The 16,654-nt window shown below is 37.9% G+C and overlaps 1 protein-coding gene across 8 annotated transcripts in view; it reads left to right on the plus strand.

Annotated features, from left to right (window-relative positions):
* Nucleotides 1-16,654, plus strand: part of ZNF536 (zinc finger protein 536) — a 314,380-nt gene that overhangs the window by 49,690 nt on the left and 248,036 nt on the right. For all 8 annotated transcript variants that reach the window (XM_085551816.1, XM_015874058.3, XM_085551820.1 and 5 more), the window contains exons 2-3: nucleotides 2,231-2,310; nucleotides 13,783-13,853. The gene's annotated coding sequence lies outside the window, so the exon portion shown is untranslated. The remainder of the gene's footprint in view (nucleotides 1-2,230; nucleotides 2,311-13,782; nucleotides 13,854-16,654) is intronic.

Raw genomic sequence — 16,654 nt, forward strand, 5'->3', positions numbered from 1 at the left:
GTTGGCGTAGGAGTACTAAGAACCTGTTTAGTGAGATAACATCTTTTCCAAACCCAACAGCTTATTATCTTCTTTGTTTCTATTTCTTGGCTTTCTTACTTTGACTGAGCTGCAAGTAAACACTAAAAAGGTGTATCTGAAGGTTTTAAGACGTCAACAACAGCAGAAATTCCAGACAAACAAGCTGTCACTGTTTTTCGACACCGTGCAATTGAAAGATGTTGGATGGGACCTGTGTTTATATATAGCAATTCAGGAATTTGCTTTTTCTGTATCCAAATATTGTAACCAACATTTACTTATTTGAATCCTAAAAGGATGTGGGCCTGTATAAATGGGACCCTAATCCTCTATAGATAGGATTTTGCGTTTAGGAAAAGGAAATCTGATGGCAGGGTGCCTTCTGAACCATTTCCCAGCTGTTTTCATTCTTTTCAACCAGTGTCTGTGGCATGGCTTGGCTGCCCTCTGCCTTGCTTCTGCTGTACCTGGGAGCCCCCTGAAAAGCAGGGTGCCCAGCAGCTGGGGTTTGCACTTGCTCACTGCCTGCTGCGGTCAGTGCTGTTGGATGTGTAATAGGAAGCTGGCCTTTGCTTTTCAGGGCTTATAATTCAACTACAAAACTAGAGACAATTGGTTTGTAAGAGAAAACCAAGCGTGAGGAGAGAGCAAAAAAGAAATGTGTTTCTACGTGTGAGAAACAGTGGTGATGGCAAACCAGATGTCTGTTGAATTTTTGGCAGTTAACTGTGGAAATGTGAGTTATAAAGGAGGGGCTTGAAGCCTTACTGGGGTAATTCTCCTATGTGAGTTACGTGGCAGAAATTATCACTTGGAAAACATTTCAAGGACTGTGATAAAGGCTGGTTCAGGCTACAAGTGAGAGGAAAGAAGTGGAGATCAGGAAACACCGTGGCAGACCATTGAGGTGGAAATTGATGGCATGGGTTTGGTGTGTGGGAAAACCAAGGAGCAAGAGGAGGTGATGGTGTGGACAAAGCACGGTATTTTGGATAAGTGTTTTGCTTTGGTTGTAGTCAGGACAAGGATGCATGGAAGTGCTTTCTCAGTGTTGCACTGGTGCATGGTTGCTTAGCAGGGAACTCTCAATTTGCAGAACTATTTAATATTGTTTTGGTCATCAGTAGGAGCCCTCAGAGCTGTTGTTTGTCCTTCAAGTCAACAAATGGCATTGCTTAGCAGTGTGATGCTGTCAGTGCAGCCTCAGCCGAACCAGACACAATAAATGGCCAAGCTCTTAATAGCTTCCCACAGCTGGTGAGGATGCAGATGTGTGTGGTGAGGACTGCAGGCAGCGATGGGGGGCTCGTCTGTGGGGCTGGCACCTCCCCTGTTGCTGTATGCAGGAGGTGAAGCCCAGTGGCCGCGCTGCTTGATCTGCGGCCTCAGAGCCAGAGCCAGCTGTATGAAATAGTTTGGTTGATGTAGATGTACAAAGTGTATTCTTTGGAAATGACCTTTAATTTCATTTGTTAGACACACATAGGAACAAACATAGTTAGAATTCTCAGTCATAAATTCTTCAGATTATAGCTTCAGTCCAGTGAACTTTATTTTGCTCTAAGAACGCCCTTTGTTTTTGTTTCTATTTTGCTTACTAATGTAATGGCCCTAAATTCACTACTGACAAATATCTTGGAAGTATTCTGGCTTGGCTTTTACTGCTGGCTCTTATCTCTTTTAAGTGGGGTTTATTAGATGAGATCATCTACAAAGGACTTATTTCTGTTATAAAATGGAATTAAAAAAAAAAAAAAAAAAGTAAAAATACAGTTAGTAGCTGTTCTCTTTTTACTCCTTTCCAAAGATTAGAATATCAATGTCAAAGAGAATAACTGGGTTTCTGGAGTATGCTATGCAACTTTTGTTTTATCCTGTTTTGTCCTCTTTTGCTGCACTGTCTAGGGGAAAGGATCAGAAGAATTTCCTTCTGTTCCTCGGTATTATCTTGAGGAGAGGTTTTCCCTCTCAAAACAATCCAGAACTGAAAGAACTTTTCAGTTTCCGAAATGAAATGGCCACCAAGCAAGTACATTATGAAGGCTTAAAAAATAAAAGGTGTTAATCCCATTAATATTCTGATTCTCAACACTCTCTGCTGCTCTGTAGATTGTCTGCTTGAGGTGGCATTGTAATATTTTAGCATAAATGTCTGAATCAAACATAGAGTTTTGACATAGTAGGTTTCTAACAGGTTTTATTTTTACAGTTGCGACCTTCAGTACCTGTCCTGTGTCTCTTAAGGATTTCCTCAGCTGGGGAACACGTTCCTTGGTTTAAGAGTAACTGGTAAGAAAACTCCTTTGTTATTATGTCCTCTTCTGCTTTATGCATCTGAATTTTTAGGTTGTTTTTATCCTCTCCCTCCCCCCATATTAAGAAGTGCATAAAATTGAGGTACCTAAACTAGTTCTTAAAATCTGTTCTCACGTGGTTTTGTTTTTACTTTACATCCTCAAAACTACAATGTTTCTGTCTCCAGGACAACTCTTTCTTTCTAGTGTAGTTCATTTGGGTGTCATTAGCTACAAATAGAGTTTTGAAGAAAAAAATCTGCTTGGTCAAATCATGAGCATTCATCTTATACAGTTGATATCTAATAATTGTATTAGGAATGAATCATCATTTATTACTTTATCATCAGACTGATGATTTAAATAAAAACATCCATGACACTCGTGATTAAATTCATTTTATCCCTTTTTCATGTTTTTTTTTCCACAAGTTCAATAGAATATCTCACGCATATTATTAAGAACCATATTCTGTTGTATATTAGCATGAGAAGAACACCCATGAAAATGAGTGGGTGGAGGGGTGTACTACATTATATGTGTGATTTCCCTCTGAGCTATTCCTGTGCAGTAGGAGAGAAGCTCCTGTAAAGTCAGAGAAACCAGACTGGTGTGGAAATCAGTGTGAAATCAGAACTGGGTTATTTGGCCCCGAGTTTGAAAGAGAAGCCTACCTTCCTAGGAAATAACCAATAATTAATTCTACATTCTACCCGCCTTAATTGATTCTTAAATCAACATTTCTGATAGCTTCTGCTTCTAAATCAAATTCTTATGTTATTTCTTTATTACAACTGTTATACTGGATTGTCCACTCATTTTTATATCATGTGAATCAGTGGAAACTGATTCACAGGAATGTTGCAGATTTATAGCTTATGTAAGTGAGAGGATATTCTGGCATACTGAAGCTTCAGTACTGCAAATGCATAAGCAGGTATTGAATTACTGATGCTAATGGAATTACTCACGTGAGTAAAGTTGAGCGTGGATGTAAGTGTTTTCAGGATTGATGTCTGTACTTAGGAATTTATATCATTTAAGAATACAGCTCATGATTTTGAACACTTGCTAATTGAAGGTGAGCTACTGGATCTTATTCTAGACTACTGTCTCAACCAGAATTAGTGATTCGATTCTAGAACAATTCCATCTTCTTCATAGAAGATATGTGGATTTTTAAATATGTAAATAAGAATTCAGTCTGACCAATTCACTTCACTGACCCCTATTAATACGAGGAAATACTTGAAAGAGTAAAGGAGAAGCAGAGAACTGGACAATTAGTAATACAAATGTTTTCAATCAAGGAGTTAAGTAGCTCAGCAAAGATGTGGTTCGTTTTGCAACAGTGTTTGGAATCCAAATAAAACCATCTGAGAGATGTGCTGTTTATTGTGATGTTAGTGCAGAAAACAAAACTCTTAGTGTGTCTCGAATTTCAGGGAGGTGTCACAAAGCCATTATAGTTTTTAAAGAAATAAAACAAAATAAACACCACAAAACCCAAAGATGGAATCCCAAACCCGCGAGCCTAAAACGCCTATGCGGAAGCTCGTACTCTATTCTGATTAACAAAGCTTACCTTTCTCTTGACCATACCCCATAGAGGTCATCATGTAAACTATTTAAATTGATAGTAATATTATGCACCGCAAAATTAATTTTATATTGTATACAGTTTTTATTGTGACTTTATCTTGTTTCAAAAGTGCTTACTTTCTGATTTTGTGGATATTACTGACTGGATTACTTTTATTTTGGTTTTTACACAACAGTTATATTAGAAATTTGCTGTTTTATTCTTACCTTCTTAGTAAAAATCCTTTTATCACACAATGGGTAATTTATATCCATTACCAGCCCTTTCAATCCTTTTCAGTGGTGCTGTCAGTGCCTTTGGCACAGTAATGATTAATGTGATCTAATAATAGTGTGCCATTATATTACCTTAGTAAAACATGTACCAACATCCTATTCAGATCTACCAAATTCATAGCTTCCTATAATATTTTTGTTGAAAGACAGGATTACTATTTTTCAAAGCTGTTTTTTTTTCTTTTTTTTTTTCTTTTTTTTTCTTTTTTTTTTTGCCTTTAACATATTTAATGAAATTCACAATTCTTTGCCATGGTAATCTTTGTGCATGCATTTGGGCTTGATGGGTGAATTTTATATCATTCTGCCTTATTATGATTTGTTAGGCAAATTGTTTGACACGTAAAAAGAGATGTGCATTACATTGTTTTGTTAAGGGTGTATTTTAAGCATTCAGTACCTTCTGATTATTCTCTTATATTTATCATAGGGGATTTATTTGGATTTCAGTACACAAGAATAAGCACTTGGGCTAAAATATGTTTTTCTGTATTCTAACCCAGATAGTGCCACATCCTACAGGAGGCAAGGTTGATGCTGCTCTGCCCAGCAGTACCACTTTCTGTTACAGTGCCTTTGCTGTGGTGCTTTCTGTTCAGCGTTTCCTTAATTCAGTGCCAGCAGAAGCATGCAGAATGGTGCCCAACTGTGAGTTGGAAACTGGGATCATGCAGTGCTATGTCTGTTGTTTTCAATCCAAGATATACGTGTTCAAAAACCAAATTCAAATGTACGTACTGTGTACTTGAGGTTTGAGCAGGCATAGCATTGCTTGACCCCAACTCCAGTTGTCAGGTAGTACCAGTTCTGCCATGAGAGGTGCAACTGGGCAGAGGGTGCATTTTTTTTGCGCAGTAAAATGGTGTGTTGTTGGGGTTGCATATGTACGATGGCTTTTTGGTCATTCCACTTCCATACCTGATGCAATTTGAGTTTGCTGCTGATGCACAGATTCCTCAGTCCCCTGCAAGACAGGGGACGCGAGTCTATTTGATACTGTGCCTAATCAACGTGGCTGAGGAGTTTGGATAACACTGCAGCTTTGCAAAGCATCTTAAATCTTTATCACCTAACGATGTCATTATTGTAGTCAGGGAGTCACATACTTAGCACTGTCTCAGTAAAATCAAAATGAAATGACATGTCCACATCTTAACTCTTCTCGTGATGTTCTGTTAAATACATACTCTTACAGTTTCATCCTATCACAATAAATAATGAATGAGAAAAATATTTTAATCTTGTCAATATCAGCAATGTCTAAAAACAAGGAAAGTGTGTGTATGCATTTATGTGGATTCCTTATTTGATTTAGGCTAAGCGATTCAGCTGTAACATGATTTGAAATATGCAATCAATGTAAACGAAGAAAAATATTTTGAATGCAGTGTATAAACCATGTGGTTCCTTAGACATATTTTTAGGAAGAGAAAAAAAGATGATGATTGTCATGCCGTATAACAATGATGCTACTGGAAATATATGCAGCAGCTTTATTTTCTGTCACAGTGAAGACAGTCTTAAGCCTTGGTCATTTAAATCAAAGATGTTCTCATCTCTTCTGTGTAGCTGATTCTTCATGACATAACAAGAAATGAGGGGGATAAGGGGTAATAAGGCCTGAAATCTTGGCTTAACGTTGTATTCAAAATGTATAAAGCAAGTTCAAAAAGATACTTCCCTGGTTTTAGTAGTAAATATTTATTAAACAGAAAAACCTTTCATGAAGTACTCTCCAAAACGACTTTACTAATGGAGCTATAATTCGTTAAAGATCTAGAAGGGTTGTAACAGTCTTGAATTAGAGATGCCTTAGCTTGTCATGTAAGTTACTGGGCTGCCTGTTGTGCAGACTGCCTCATATCCTACTGATTTGTTACTCCTGGATCCTGCAGGTGTCCTAACCAGAGAGCCAAGCTGGATGGCATACAAGTGTTTTTTCTTTTTAAACTAAGAATAGAACGGTCAGTCTCCTCCATCTCTTTACGTGCATCCTCAAATAGATCTAGTTTGAGTACAGAATAGACTTTTCCATGATCTCAAGCATTTTCAGAGCTACTTCCTCTGTTGTTACTTTCAGTGGGAGATTGTATAGAGTGCATGAGGCACTGGCTTCCATGGGGAATTTTGTGCCTGTTTCTTCAGCAAAGTAGTATTAGAAGTAAGTGAAATGGCCAGCGAAGGATTATTTCCTCTGCATATCTTTCCATCTTCATTCTGCTGGGATAGAGGCTCTAATGTGATGTCTCTGGTAGTATTACTGGCTAGGAAGCGCGATAAGAGGGTCCTGGTGTGGCTGCAGGAGTTGTAAAATAGGATGACTGCAATTCCCTGCCCTTGCTTTGGTTCTGGTCTGCGTTGCTGTATTGTGATCTTTAACACGCTTGGGTATGGCTCTGAAAGGAAGTGGAAACATAAAATAAATTCCTAATTTTGGAAGACAGAAAAGAACGAGAGTATCTTACTAGCATTTATTTTATTCATTTATGTCTAACTATGTCTCTTTGAGGCCATCAGATCAATGAGTAGAAGTGGTGACTGATAATTCTAGCCACTGAATTACTTTGTGACTTTAGTAATGAAACATAAATGTTCTTTTGGTTCCCCAGTGGGCATAATACCATTTACCTGTCTCAAGAATGCTTTGTAATTTAATTAACACTTGGAGTGCTCTTTGAGATCCTTAGCTAAAAGCAGGAAAAATGAGTCGGTTGTTACAGAAATCCCAATTTATCCCCATTAAAAAAATAAAATAAAAATGAATGACACTTTTCCTTGAATTTTTCATACCTCAGAATAATGTTTGATAGAGGTTTGGGGCTTTCTTCTTACTGGTCCTTAGAGCCGCTTATTGTTAGTGATTTGCATAGGTGCAGTACAGGTATTACGTTTTGTTCAGTGGCTCATAAATTACCAGTCTTGTGGGGAGAACTTGAGTTGTGCTTGGGAAGTCCTGCATTATTCTTTATCAGGTATTTCTTATTGTTTTAGAGTTTATTGTTTAGAGTTTGTTTAGAGTATTGTTTATTGTTTAGAGTTTTTGTTTATTTCCAGTTGTGTGCTGTACGAAATAGCTTCCTTTTAGTGTTGTCAAGTATGCTGGTATCTTGCTGATAAATTACACGTGACTTTACTGTTGTAACTACAGCTATTCAACAGTCAGATAATTACCACATCCTGTTGTGGCCAGATGACTGACCACTGACCAAACCAAGTATTTCCTTTGTACAGACAATCTCTAAGTATGCACCAATCTACCTTTGGACTGATTTTAATGTTTCATTGTGCATACACTTCTGTTTGAATACATGCATTTGTAAGCCAGTAGTTAAGAGGGTAGTTCAGAGGGAGACTTGATTTTTTTTTGCATTCTCCTCTGACCTCTGGTGAAAGACTTTATTAAGAGAAGCAGGAACACCTGCAGCAAGCAAGCTGCAACTTCAATACATCCTCATTTCAGTCTTGTTTTGCAAACAGCCAGACATCTCTCTAGAATCATAAACCCCACCTCTTTGCTCCCAGGTACCTAATTCATTCCTGTATTTTTCCTTGGCAGATCTAGGCATTCATCTGGGGTCAGCTGCCTACCACTCAACTTTCTCCTCGAGACTATGGAGACATAGCACATTTACCTGCATACAGCTAGGCTTGATTTAAGCTTCTCTAGAAAAACATACATGTTCACTCATTTTCTCCCTTCTTAATCTACTTTCTGCCACTAAAAGGAGTTTAAACAGTCTTTCAGATAAGCAAATAATCTTAACAAGCATCTTATAGCTAGCAAAAATGTTGCACACCTGTTTGTACACAGCCTTGATGAAACATCTCAAAGTTATGCTAAGCAAGTCTGCCATTCCCTTCTGGTATTAAATATGCCATTATCTTGAAGTTTTAAGTTGTGCTATTTGTGTAATAGCACATAATAGCACCTACAAGGGAGTTTGTATCTTATTCTTTTCTTCATCTCCACCAGCAGTTGTTTCCAAGAGTCCCTTTAGCCTTGCTTTGATAATTTAAATAGACAGTCAGCTGCATCTGTGAATGAAACAGAGGGCTGTCTGCCTTTCAGCTTTCTTGGACACAGAAGAAGGCCAGTATGGCTCAAGAGATATGTCACTTCTTCTCAAGTATTTTAGAGAAAACACACTCAATTCATAGAATTTGTTATTATTATTATTTTTTTCCCTGACTCCACACCTGACTTTCTGTTCTCCTTTATAAGATATTATAAAATACTTTGTATTTTATACCAGATCCTACCATAAAGTATTTGCAGGGAAAATGAAACAGGCAGTGCCCATATGAAGTTCATCCTTCTGCACAGCTGCAAGAACAGGTAGCAATGCCAGGAAAAAGTGTAAATGTGCAACAGCTATATTGACATTTGTGCCTGTACGAAGGACTTTAGAATAGAATAGTTCTGTCAGAAGAGACCTACAAAGGCAGAGTACAACCACGTCAGGATAGTTTGCTTTGAGAAGAGGTGAAAATGTGCACCTTCTAGTGCTCAGTTAAAAAGTGATATGCTTGTCTTCCTTTATCCCTCATGCTACCTCCAGAATATTACATTTGTACTGAAAATGTGGCTGCATTAAAAATAGAGCCCATCTTAACTCTCTGAATAGTGATCTCAAGTGTTGCTTTGAATGGACATTGTCCTGTGCTAAGAGCTGGAGGAAAATTCCTGTGTTGCTTTTTTTCCTATGGGTAACTGCACATTGCATAGTTGACCAAATATGCCAAGGCTGTGGAAAAAGAGAAAATGGCAAGATAACTATTTCCCAAAAACAGTAAACACACATTGCAGCCTAGGTTCTTATTTGAGAGTGCACGATTTTACTTTTTGAATAACTACTGTATTTTAACAATAGGCATCAAGTGGTTGCTATGTGATACACAACAGTGTTTTTCATGAACTTTTGGCTGCTGAATAAGCCCAGCAAATATGGGTTCTTACCCTTTTAGTTTTCTGGGTCAATTCATTTTGCACAAAGGAGAGAATGATAATTCGAGTTGTAGGCAGAGAATGTTTTCTTCACATGGCAGGAAAGATGAAAGCTGTTTTTATTTGATTTCTTTTTAAATTAAAAATTATAATTCTTTATAGAGTTACAAATAATTATCTTATTACTAAAGGCATCCCATAAGCTTGTTACAGAGTATCTCAGTAAAATAATTGCACTTTTAGTCACTACAGACTAAAACTGGGGGGCAAGAAGGGGAAAAATTAGGAATATAAGCACATATATAGCATATGTATGGGTGGAAAACAAGTAGCGATTTCATTACCTAGGCAAAAGCTTTTTGTCTGCTGGGTGCTGCTGGCCAATTACAGACCATATCAGGGTGTTTTCTGAGCTGCTCTTTTCTCTTTCTAGATGCTCAGCCCTTTCCTACTTGTAGATTGAGAGGACCATGTCTATCAGATTTAGTTGGCTTCCTGATGGGGCACCATGTTGGGGCTGCTTTTATGATCTTATCTCCTGTTCTTCTGTTGTCGGGATCCCATGGAGAAGGGTTTCAGAGAATGGCAGCCTGTGCATATAAAACCTGTGTGAGGGCAAGGACCGGCACCCCCAGATGCCAGGAGAGGCAGGTGAGGCAGCAGGAGAGCAGTCTGATGCCGGTGCTGCATGGGGTTATTGGCAGCTCGTGTGGGAGAAGGAGAAAGACTCCAGAAGCAGGGACAATCTTGGGGGGGGGGGGGGGGGGGGGGGGTTAAGTTGAGAACAGGGGCAAGAAAAGCATGTGAGTTATTCAGGTGAAAGGAGAGGTATTGTTTATGGCTACACAAAGGTATATGTGAATGTGCTTTTTTTTTTTTTTTTCCTTTTTTTTCCTTTTTTTTAAATTTTATTTTAATGCTAAGGATCTAATTAATTTTTAATTAGCTTCCCTGCTTGCAGGGAAGTTTAGGAAGGTTTTGGTGTAGGAAGGGAGGAGAGTGGATGTTTGGTTGGGAGGCAAATGAAAGTGAGAAGAATGGTTTTAGAGGAAGGCTAATTGTACTGAAAGATGAAGTTTGGGGCAGAGTGAGCAAAGAGCTCTTAAGGATTCAGGGCCTGCATAGATGTAGAGCAGGCAGAAGGCCATTGCACTCTTCTGCTTGGCATTTCTCAGCTGAGACCCGTCCTATTCTGAACTGGGTTTACAGCAGTCCAAATTCATAAAAGTCATCTATATGGCAAATTCAGCAAAGCTGATTCATCTGAATCAAAGATTCCAAGTCTTTACCAAGCAGCAAAGCATGTGTTTTAGCTTTCTTGGAGCATTCTCTTACAGAGGAGAATCAAGGAAGTTTCAATATATTCCAGGTAATGGAGTCCAGACTGTCTTCATAGAACTCTGTTTGTTCCCCAATGACCCTTTCAAAAGCTGTTGTTGCTTCTTTTGGTGAGGGCTATTCCAAATGCAGCTTTGAAGTACGTACTTTTTCTCTTCTGTATCATAAACTGCCCTCCTTCCCCCATTCCACCTCCCTAAAAGAAATCCCAAGTTATGGTTATTGTGATTGCTTGCTCAAAGAGGAAAAAAAATAATCTTTCATATGTATACATTTATTCTATTCCTTAGAAATTTCATTTGAAGCATTTATCTTTGGGATGATTTTTCCTCTCAAAGTCATATCAGACACAAAGCTATCTTCAGGGCTATTTCTTCTAGTTCACTGGACAGCTGTTCTGCCTGAAAAGAAAGAAAAGATCATGTATCAATCAAAGACTTCAGGAGAAACCATATGTTCTTTAATAGGAAAATCCTGACTCTGAGTTCCTGATTCTCTGACTTGTGGTTTCTTGATTTGGAGAAAATTGAGAGTTTAATATTGATGCATTTTGCAAAATATCTGTTGAATTATTCTGTTTTCAATGTTTCTTTTTGCGTATCTTAATACCTGGAGGCTGTTATGAACTACTCTTCACTGGGGGCTGACTGTTTTCTACCTGTGTGACTTGATCAGTCCTCATCTGAATGGCACTATAGGCAGAAATTAGTGCTACTTAGCAGAAGAAAAACTCTTACCTTCACTTAGCTTTGCTGGAGCTGAAGTAGTGATTTCCAGCGTAAGGCACTAAGGATTTGAAGGAGATGCCCAAGCTGCTGCCTTCTTAACTAATACAGATGTCTGTATTTATTCACCATTCTTCATTTTGGCATCTTGGTTGCAATGAAAAAGCTAGGAAGTAGTAACTTCCTTTTTTGTTAATTAATTTATTGCTAATCATGCATTTACTGTAGTCGGTGATGCTAATTTACAGAAGGTTTGAAGAACATTAAAAATTCCTTTTTTTTTTTTAAAAAAAAGAGAGTATTTGTTTTACTAAATGTGTATATACAGCAACGCAATTGAAATTAGTGTGTATCCTTTCATCTGCGACTATGGCTTTTAGCAGGGATTACCTTCCCGAAGGGAAACTGCATCTTTGATAGAGGGTTTTCCGACTGCATTGGATGTCAGAGGGTGTTTACACAGTGTGTAGCAGCGTGGTGCAGGTAAACTGGAACACAGCTGAAGTCTGTGAGGAGACACAGTAGCCCAGGGGAGCTTTAAAGCACATCCTTAAGATAGTCCCAATGCAGAATTTCCCAAAGAAAAGGGATGTATTGATTTTGTCAGATCTCAGATCGTATCACTTGCCATTTTGGATCAAAATATTGGGCCGTCAGGTGCCACTGATTATAACCAGGTGCAAAAGATTTAGAGGAAGAGACAAGAAAACTGTGCTCAGTCACTGTAGGATAAGCTCTCCTCAAGGATGTTATAATTATAAGCAGGGCACATGGCTACTGTGTACAACCTGATAGTTTCAAACCAAGGAAAAGAGTGGAGATGATTTAATTCTCTTTTGCTTTGAAATAAAGGAAGATCAGTTGTATTTAATCAATAGACTTTAGGGTTTGATGTATGGATGAAAACTTAGAATCAGTGGAATAATATTTCTGGTTAAGTACTTCTCATCAGGAACTTGTTTGACCTGTGGGCTGCTTCATTTTTTAAACTCAGATGTCTCTATTACAGAGCTTGGAAAGATTGTTACAGTGCCAGCATGGGGAGCGTGTGCCTTAATACGGATGCATCTTGTGGGAAAGACGATAAACCTTTTTCTTTGTACACAGACACATACATGATTTATCAAACATATTGTATTACTCTGTCTTTACAGTAAAACGTACAGTGGATGTGAATTACTCTATCTGTGTAGGATTAGAAACTCTGATGTTCTGTCTTGTATTTGAGAAGAGGATTACTCTATAGATAATGTGCAGATAATGTACTTTTAGTGAAGCACTGCAGCTTAAGGACAGCAGAATCAACTTCCTTGAGGTAAAAGGAAAAGGAATTGGTATGGAGGAATATAGTGCAGTTGACCACACATAGGAATTTAGAGATGTAATCAAAATGTATCACTGTACATTTGTTGACTAATCACTTTTTCAGTCATCGTAAAGGGAACATTTGATTTTCAAAAAAATATCCTTTGTAAATGCTGAGTACCTTGAAATTCACCAATTTTATTGCTTGTGTGATTGGCAGCACTAAATGCCGGCAGCTCATTTAAGTAGGAAACATCTGTACATTATTAGTTAGGGATTTTTTCATCTGTTGATTTTAGAAATGAGGATTTTATGAGTCCTTGTGTACATAGTTGTGTATTTCCTATGTACAAAAAACAGAGAGCTATGAAAGATCAGCTCTAAAGCATCCCATGTATGGTTTTGTGATTAAGGGACCAAGTGAACAGTATGCAAAGTGATACAGCATACATTGCATTTGATTTTAGGTGTGGCAGCAGCAACTGTGATTTCATAACAGTGGGAGTAACGTGACAGTTCAAAAGCACAGTGTGAAGATTTGTTTTCTATTCACAGCAATGTAAATTCTTAAAATAACAATGTAACTTTTACATTTCTTACTCGATATCAGGGTAATCCAATTTAGAACAATTTATTCTCAACGGGTAAAAATGGAAGATGCAGCACTGTGATGCATGTACAATACATTAATTTTTATGAGTGAGTTATGAAGATGTGCAACTCAGGACCTAGGATAAACATCATCTGCCTTGATTAATCCGTTATGCTATGGCACGTGTGTGTCATTTTTATTATCCTAAAAAAATAAAACACAAACCCAAGCAAATACTGCACAACCCCCAAAGCAAATAAAACAAACAAACAAACAAACAAAAAACCAAACAACAAAACACAACAACAGCAACCAAATCTGTCCCTTTAATATACCAAATGCAGTGCTAAAGATAGATGGCTGTAGTTGTCTGTAGTTTCAAAGCAGCACATTTGGAACTTCTGTGAACTTCTTTTCTCTTCTGGGTCATCTTACAGCCAAGGTTCTCCTTTCTACTCCCAGACTCCCAGCAAAATGAGGTGTTGTTGTTGAGTGGATAGGAGACTCTTTAATTTCTAGATTAATGTTGGCAAAATGTCCACTCTTGACCCCACTGTAGCTGCAGCTTGGGAAGTTATTCTCTTTGGCTCTGAGCGTGGGTGGGTGTCACATTTAACTGCAGAGTTTTATTTGCAGATGGGGATGAATATTACTCTTGTAATTATAAATATTTTGCATTTACAGTAAAGAATCTGCAAGAGCTTCCATCATCCATCAGTAGAAGAATTAAACCTCACTGGACTCCGGCTAGCTAGGTAAGTTGGATTTGCCTACAGATCAGAGTAGCTGCGATGTAGGAGGGTGGAGTGGGCATTTCTTAAGGCCTGCCATGGACAGACCTGTCAATGGCACATCTTGGAAGAGATACCAGGTCTCTTATTTCTCTTTCTTTGACTTATCGTCAACACGGCGCATCTGTTTGATTACATAATAGGGGAATTACTTGCCTGAAACGATGTGTTTCATCTCGTATTTCTGTGGTGCAAGTGGGTGCAGAAACAATTACTTGCAACTTGCCTACTAAACTATACTGGAATTTCCTTATATAAAACCTCTGAAGTTTCTATGAATGCATGCTTTGTGTGCCCAGGAGCAACTGATCTTCAAGATATCTATGTGAATAAATTTTAATATGATTTTACAATGTTAAGCTATCAGTCACAATCTGTCATTTCTGAAATCTGATGCTAATAAAATTTAGTATTTGTTGTTTTACACTGGAATAAGTATAGGCATAAAACAATATAAAATAAAACAATGAAAAATCAAATTAGAGATAATTGTATATTGAAGACATTAAATTTAATATAAATTAGCACAACAAAAGAATATGTTTTTCTGCTATCTCAGCATTAGAAAATTAGAAGAATTGCACTGTTTTTCTCCATATGTCTGTGTCACCAGGTTATTATTTCTTTTGTTTAGTCATATAATAGGATGTGTTGAGACATATTATCCTCAACTTGTGTAACAGCCTACAAATACTGATTGCAGTTTGAGCTTGTTATGGAAAAGTATTGCCCTGTGGATTGAGAAAATGACCAACAGCGGACTATAATCTATGAAGCTGAGAGTAGAATTGCCAACTTGAGGTCATTTTTCAAACCAAGGGGCAATAGTTTTCTACTATAAACTGAATATTACAGTCAGTATATGTTTTATTAAACCATTTCAGAAACTTGGGAGCAGTTTCATTTAAACTTCTTGCTTGATGTGGCTCAGAGAACAGGCCCAGGGCAGCTCACAAAAGAGGCCTGGCATAGTATTTATAATAAATATTCTGTATACTCAGTAATTACGAAGTCTTTAAGGCCTGAATGGTTAATGGCCATATCCTGCTACCATTCTGCATCCTTAGTAGCAATCGGAGTCATTAAGATTTATGTATATAAATCAGTGCAGGCCACTGTTTATCACTATAACACTATGGCAGACTCAGGCTGGGCTGCATGGGAAAGCCAGTCATGGCCAATACTGTCCAAAAGATTAAAAGCAAAACACTTTTTTATTTCTCTGTACTGTATCTTTTTTTTTTTTTTTTTTTTTTTTAATACTGTAGAATGACAGTGATCTTTATTTGTCTCTTATAAAAGGGGACTGCCTTATGTTTTGGTCAGTGAGAGGGTTTCTATTCCAGAACAAGAGAAATAACAATAAGATGCACAGACAAAGCAAAGCCTTTATCCTCCTCCTTTAACACACCTTGCACATCCATAAAGAGTTCTGCCATCCCATGACTTGGGAGCAGAGATGCAACAGAGATGGTCAGCACAAAATCCTTGGTGGACTTCAGGTTTCAGAAAGTCACCAAGAGTGACTCTGCAAAACAGGATACAGGGGCCAGAGAGAAATGAGACCATAGGCAGAAAAGAGCTAAATAGCACATTTAACCTTTTTCTTGAGAATCCCTAATGGGAAATGTTTTATTTAGAGTTCCTCATGTGACTCCTCCCCCCTAGCCTATTCTGCATCCTTTGGTGTCAACTTGTTGTCTGTCTTGCATGACTTCTAAATGTCTGTTTTTGGACAAAGTTGTCAGATTGATCTTGCTTTTATGGCATAAGCGTATCACAGTCCTGTGCTACCACACTGTCGACAGTAAACATACTGAAGTTACTGCATGCCTAAGTTGCAAGTTCAGTGGTTGCGATTATGCAAATAGTGCATTCACATAACCATAATTAGAAATTTCTATCTGCACTTGCCAGATTAATGCACAGTTACAGCTGTAGCACGGGCAAATGAGGTGCAAAGATTTTTTTTTTCTGTGCCTTAGTGTTTAAAACCAGACCACACATTCACATGTGTGTATATATTACACAGACACATACATAATTTTCTAGTGGTCATAATTTTTAAAGTCTACATAAAACTTCACCACCTGAGGAAGGGTGATGGATTAGAATAATAAAAAGTGGAACAGCAAAAGACCTGTTCTACATCGAGTCCATCTTCTGGATGTTTTAGGATTGTTCCCACAAGGGTATTTGCTAATACTATGTCCAGTGTAGACTTAAATGTCCCAAGCAGTGAAGTTCCCACTAAAGTTTCACAGGTATAACTCAAAGGATATTTTCCTGACACTTTTATTTTCAAGTCATCGGTTCTCTGCATTACGTTGGTAATAACTTTGAGGACTTTTCCAGTGTCTCTCTCCTCGGTGCTTTCATACCTCCAAATATTTGTAAAATACTGACATAAATTACTGGGGTATTGACTGTGCCCTTTTCTCTCATCCTCTAGCAAAGACTCCAGTACTGGGCAGATTGCGCTTGCTTTTTTCCCCCCAGAAACTGTCTTACAGACCAAAATACTGGGCCAAGTGAAGGTGATGCTACGAATTTACTGCTGCATATATTGTGTAACATACACAAACTCTCTCTCTCTCTACGATTATAATCTGTGTTCATTGCTAGGAGGATGTTGTTTAGAGGTCTGTCTGATTGTATCGGGCACTGTACAAACGTATAATTAATCTCATTTTAAGAAATGCTTAGCTCCAAATTGAGTGTAGGAATATAGGGTTATTAGTTTCTAGAATGTTTTTATTATGCAC

This window comes from Coturnix japonica, chromosome 6, assembly GCF_054131305.1.
Source record: "Coturnix japonica strain WE chromosome 6, WE-NBRP24, whole genome shotgun sequence".
Lineage (NCBI taxonomy): Eukaryota > Metazoa > Chordata > Aves > Galliformes > Phasianidae > Coturnix > Coturnix japonica.